Raw genomic sequence first — 6,778 nt, 5'->3', positions numbered from 1 at the left:
TTCTTTTTCTTTCTTTCTTTCTCTCTTTCTCTCTCCCTCTCTTTTGTAAGGTTGAGGGGCTTCCCCGCAAAAAAAAAAAAAAAAAAAAAAAAAAAAAAAAACTATTTGCAGGTCCTCTTTTTGGTTTAAGTCGGGCGGCTTTTGTGAAGTTCCTAAGCAAGACAGAACTCAGGATCTCTCCCCGCCACCCCGGACTTGTAAAAAAAGAGGATAATTTAGAGTATTAAGGGGACTGGATGCGGCCGACATTGCGATGGGATTTCTGGATTTGGTCAGACTGTAGAAAACTCTGGTGAGTCTCTTTTTGGGGTTGAAAAGGAAAGGAGAGAAAAGCGGGGGGGGGGGTTTAAGGCTTAGGGGGGAGTGATCGAGAGGGCGTTTGAGAACAGATCTTCTCAGAAGGGGGCTACGATGCTCTCGGGACAGGAGGCGCAATCACGCGGAAGCGATGACGAGACAAAGAGGGTTGTGGGGGAAAGTTTCTGAAGGTGGCGATTTCTGCAAAGCCGCACAAAGGCCGCTTCGCCCCGCTTTTCCCTTCTGCTCTCCGCCTCCCCGGGTTTCAAAAACCAAGGGAGGAAAATCGTTTCCTCTTCCCTGGGGGAAATTGTGCTCGTGGGTTTCCCTACAACTCCCCTACCCCCTCCGCGACCCTCCACCCACCTCTGCAGGGAGAACCAGACAGACCCGGAGTCAGGGAAAAAACCGAAAGGTGCTATTTTCGCATTAACTGCATTTTGCAACGACGTTACTTTTCCCAGTTTCTTTTCTCTTTTTAATGGCTCTCCCAGATATTCTCTCTCTCTCTCTCTCTCTCTCTCACACACACACACACACACACACACACAACACACACACAGACACACACACACACAGAGAGAGAGAGAGAGAGAGAGAGAGAGAGAGAGAGAGAGATCTTTGCGCTCTCTTCCGCTGTGTCTCCTTTCGGGTTTCGACCCCTTAGTGCGTTTTCTCGAGAGGTAATCGGATTATTTCATTTATTATTATTATTATTTACTCCGTCTTCCTCCTTGAAAAGGACCGAAGGCGGCTTACAGCAATGAAAGACAATATTTAAAGTTGAAAACAAAACAATGTACTATAACGGGGGATTAGCATCATTAAAAGACAATATTTAAAGTTGAAAACAAGGAGTGTACAATGATGGTTAACATCATTAAAAAGCAATATTTAAAACTACAGAACGATCAGTAAGGAGGCGTCTTACATCATTAACAGGCAATAGTAAGGCAAAGATCAGTAAATATACTTTAACAATTTAAAAAGTCCCTCTGAGAAAGGGAAAACGCAAAAATGGGAAAACACGGTGACGCTGCTTTATTCTCCCCACCGACAGAATCAGAGGACAGTAGAGTTCACTTTTATTATTATTTGGATCTCTTTAAACGAGAAACGAGCTACTGGCCCGAAAAGGCAGGACAGAAAGGAAGGAAAGGAAGGAAACTCGAGTTCTTTGCTGCTATTATGGGTTGTGAATGGCGCTGACATATATAATACACTTAAAGGCAAGCTCATTAGAAGTCCTGCTTTTTTTAAAAAAAAAGGGCCGAGAAGGGGAACCTGCTCACCTTAAATATGTTTACTTGGAGAAGCGGAGTGGTTCCAATTCAAAGAGCTTTTCACCAGATGTCGCGACTCTAGTAAACCGCTTTGGAACAATGCAAATGTAAAAATTTAAAATCAGTGGACCTCACGCTAGAGTTGGTTAAGGCTGCAACCCACATATTATATTTTAATTTCACCTGTATTTATTTATTTATTTATTTATTTATTTATTTATTTATTTATTTATTTATTTATTTATTTATTACCCCGTCTTTCTCCTTAAAAGGACCCAAGGCGGTTTACACCATTAAGGCTTCTGTACCCTCCCCGGGTTTTCCTTCCTTCCTTTAGCAACTTCTCCCCTCCAATTTATATCCAAGAATCTCAGATCCGTGAGTATGTGTGGATGGGAAAGGCCCGGATCCTTCTCTCACCCTCTCCTCAAGACGCAGGATCTGTCTGGGTTCGGGCGGTGCGTGCCGCGTAAATTAGAAGCCAGATTATCTTTCCCAAATAGACAAAGCCTCATCGGTCCATCGCAAACACTCCGAAGCTCGCTTCCATCCTCATTTTTAATTCCTCCTCTTTCCCCCCCACCCCATTTTTAACCAGGGTAGGGCGAGGAGGAAAGAACCAGATTGGGAGCGGAAGATAGTGTTTGGTGTTATTTTAATTTAGGAGGGTTGGAAAGACAGCCGAAAGGACGCGGGTCTGTCTCTAAGCTCAACACAATGAAAATCTTTCCCTCTGCTTCCCTAAAGTTTGCTTGGGCTTCCCTTCAGGGCAATTTAAAAGCGCTGCAGATCCAGGGCACGTTTTCTGGGGGTGGGGGTGGGGGTGTTCCCTCCTTGTTTGGTTTATTCTTTAACTCTCAATTTTGCGTTGTTGGGGGCGGGCGAGACCCGAACCTTCCATAAGAAAGGTTTTCATTTTCCCCCTTTTTATTATATTTTTATTTTTATTTTTAAAATCCTCTATACTCTTGAAGACCCTTCCAGGACCACTAATAATAACATTCTGTTCTTCCGATGCTAGCAGGCCAGCCCGATCCTCTGCTTTTCTCTACTCGGGAGTAAATTCCCCGTCAGGTTCCTTCCCAGCTAATCGCCTGAAAGGATGACAGCTTTGCGCTCGAACCGGAATAAGAATCCCTCCTCTTTATAAACTGATTTTTTAAAAATTATTATTATTATTATTTGGGGGGTGGGGAATAACCGAAGCGGAGCAAATCCTATCTAACCCCCACGTTCTTCTCTTTGAGAAGTAAATGGCACGGTCAACAGCCTTGAAGCTGGCGCCGCCGCGGCCACGGAGCCGGTGTCTGGACGTGCCTGGTTTGGCCTCGCAGTTATAGAGGATTTGGCTTCGGCTGTTTCTCTGGCCTTCCGTGGCAGGAAAGTGGCCTCGTCTCCCGTGGATTCCTCTGCCAGCGATCCTGACGTGTAGAGAGAGGTGTCCTTCGCTTGAATCAGGGAGGGAGCGCAGTTCAAAGGCAGGTCTCGGTGCGGGAGACCCACAGATCTCAAACCTGCGAGATCTATTTGATTTGGGGGGTTTGCTTTTCGTCCCTGTTTTCTTGTGGGTGTCGGTGGGTGCTTCGCAGAACCGCCAGCCGGTGATGGATGCAAAAATTACAATGGCAAAGAAACCACCCTAACGTTGGCCCCGAGTTCTAAAGTTGCATCCAGTGGCTAGTCCTTAAGGGAGGCGGGGGAAAAAAAAGGAAGCCGAATTTCATCAAAAGCGTCCTCCGGTCTCCAACGAAGGGGAGCAGCGAAGAGGTGGCGTTTTGCGCCTGCTGTTTTTAAGCCATTAAGGGCAGCGGGCCCCCAGGGAACCCCCCCCCCCCGCTCTCGCCTGTAGATCCGGTTTTACATCATGCCTACCCAATCTATGGATTCCCACGCAGTACTTTTATTTTATCTTGCTTTATTTTATTTTCAGGGATCAGAATAAGTTTGTCAGTCCATCAGATTTTTAGCAACACAATTCCGCAGCTGGGCGTTGCCTTTATGACAAATCAACACACATACACACACACAACTCAGTTGTGTCTCCTTACTGCCTTCTACTTTTTCGTGAAAGAACCTTTGCTTCGTTGGGGAAAAAAAGGACCCGTTGCCGAATAAAAAACTTCCCAAGAAAGATCGGGGAAGAAATGTTTAAAGCGATCTATGGGGATTGCGTGCAAGGTGTAAAAAATAATCCATATACTGTAGATTCGGCAGGGAAACGCCCGTAGTCAGATGTCTTGAATCGGGCCCCCATGGCATACATTTGTACTACTTGGGAGTAAATCTCATCCAACCGAGCGTGACTCAATTCGGGAACAAGCCGGGATACGTTTCAGAGGTAGGGGAGTTAATTGTCAGCGGACATAACCATTTAAAACAGTTCTCTCCAACTGTGGCTCAGCGCACGTCTCCTCCTTAGGATCGGGCGCACTAAAGAGCGCAGGAAAATAAAATTCTCCCACGGCGGCCCAAATTCCTTAGGAGCCATTCTTCGCATTCAGCCCCACCGGCGAGGACCCTCGAATCTAATAAAATCGAGCCATAAGGGACCCTTGCAGAGAGACGTCCTGTGTTTTCTTTTTGGGGGGGGGGAAGAGCACACGATTATGCGCTGATGTATTTACAGAAACAAACACCACGTGCCAAGCCTGCTTTTCGTTCTATTTCCAAGCACCCCCTTTAAAAAAAAATCCCTCCCTCTCTTCCCATCCTTAACCTCCAGTCCCAAACTGGGCCGGACGGAAGTGCTGCCTTGATTTCGCGCAATCTAAGGCGCAAATGCGAAAGTCACCTGCAGGTGGTCCCTGGCAAATCGCGCACAGGGGCTTCCCCAAGCGCACAAAGAGGATGGCCTGAAACGAAATCCGAAAAGGGAGGCGAGAGCACACACACACACACACACCCCGAAGCTCTGCTCCAGCCTTTAGGAAGAATTCCCACTCATTTCCACACAACACACACACACACCCCTTCTCGCCCGCTCTCTCTGCCTTTCCCTTTGCTTTTTCCTAATATCGTTTGTTTTCCTTTGAAACAAAAGAGGCACAAATCCCTTCGCCCCACCGAGCGCTTAAGAAGTATTGTCCGTTTCCAAGGAGACACGAAGAGCAGCTATTTATTTATTTTAAATCCGGTGTTATTTACTCCCCGGCTGCTGTTGCCTTCTTGTATTTATCCTTCTGATCAGAAACGGGAGTCCAGGCCGGGACTGAAGCAGGGAAAGAAGACGAGCAGAGAGGCTGGTTTGGTGTTGAGAAAGGGGTCTCCGCCTCCCACCTTCCCTGCTTGGAAGATAAAGAAGAACGATGAAGAAGACATTGCTAGTTTGAAAGGTGGCTGGATAGCCCAGTGATTTAGGCATCTAAGATGGGAGTTCGATTCCCCCACGGTGCCTCATGGGGGAAGAGCCGGCCTGTGTTGCTCTGGGCCAGCTGCACAGTCCCAGGGATCCCTATCCCTCCCCAGAAGATGGGAAGGATATACCACTTCTGAATCCCTTCTTCCTCTAAGAGGCTGGAAAGGGTCTCTTGGGGGTCAGATTTGACTTGATGGTATATGATTATTATCCGTTCTGCAGGGAATCAACCCTGAGTGCTCACTGGAAGGACAGATCCGGAAGCTGAGGCTCCAATACTTTGGCCATCTCATGAGAAGAGAAGACTCCCTGGAAAAGACCCTGATGTTGGGAAAGTGTGAAGGCAGGAGGAGAAGGGGATGACAGAGGATGTGAGATGGTTGGACAGGGTCATCGAAGAGACCAACATGACTTTGAACCAACTCTGGGAGGCAATGGAAGACAGGAGGGCCTGGCCTACTCTGGTCCATGGGGTCACAAACAACAACAAAATGCTGTAGAAGGGGTACCCGTGTTAGTCTGTGCAAGCACTATAAGTGAAAACAAAATAAAAAAAAACAAAAATTAACAACTAAAATAGACAAAAACGTGAGAGCACTTTAAAGACAAACGTTTACATTTTTTAATGGGAGCGTTGGTGGACGCGTCCATCTCCTCCAATGTAAGAGAAGGAGAGAATCTCCTTATTTATTTTGTTGTCACCTATAATATTATTAGGCGTAAGGAAATAAAAGGCAACAGACCGGCGAAGGGATCCGGATTCCACTGGAAGAAAGAGGGATAAATTAAGAATGCTGAGGCTTTCCAGTCAGCACTGAGTGACACTGAACCCTAGGAAGACTTTAAATGATATTTGAAATAAAGGGGGGGGGATTTGTTTTGACCAGGTAAAATCAACTCCTGCCTTTCAGAAATAGACATATTGTATTATTCTGGCAGTGAAATAAAGATTTTCCGAAAGGCAAATCTAATGATCTATCTAATATTTTGTATCTCGCACAGGCAATGACGTTCTAGCTTAAGGGGAAATGATGGATTATGATCTCTGCCTCCAAAGGCTGACCAGCTTGGCCTTCCTTACAGCACAAGAAACACCAGTCCAGACATTTAATTCAATTCATGACATCAAACGGCGTCTCCTGTAGGGTGGCGTCGTCCAAGCCAGTTATTTATTCATTCATTGTATCTCGATTTAAAATATTTTTACTCCGCCTTTCTCCTTTAAATGGACCCAAGGCGGCTTACATCATTAAAAAAACAGTGCTTAAAGCTAACAACACTGACAACCAATGATACACCAAAAGACGGAATACAAGAGGAACACCAAAAACACATTCAACATAGCAAGGTATGGCCATCCATTTAAAGACCCCACTCAGGCAGCCAATCACTCAGGGAAAGCCTGCTTGAAGAGAAAGGTCTTCACAGAAGGGCAGTAAAGGTGGAGTCAGCCTGGCCTCCAGTGGGAGGGAGTTCCAGAGTCTAGGAGCAAGAAGAGAGCTGAACAAATGCAGAAAGATTAGAACCCAAAACCACAGAAAGAGAGAGAAGGGAGGAAAAACACAAACACGAAACTGCTGAGTTGTTCTGGCGGCTAGTTTGTTTCCTGTTTGTGAGACATTTTTTGAGAATTTCCCTTTTAAAGATTAGACCCAAATTATACTTTCTCAACTATTGGGTTGCTTTATGGAAATATACCCCCAACCTAAGGCTGTACTCATCCCACGCCCCCCAAACAAGCACATAGGTAGTTCTGCTTCCATCTCGGATGACTTCTTCATCATCATCATCATAGAACCACAGAGCTGGAAGGGACCCTGTGGATCATCAAGGAGGAACGGCG

This window comes from Pogona vitticeps, chromosome 1, assembly GCF_051106095.1.
Source record: "Pogona vitticeps strain Pit_001003342236 chromosome 1, PviZW2.1, whole genome shotgun sequence".
In the NCBI taxonomy this organism is placed as follows: Eukaryota; Metazoa; Chordata; class Lepidosauria; order Squamata; family Agamidae; genus Pogona; species Pogona vitticeps.
Note: the sequence above shows the minus strand (reverse complement) of the source record.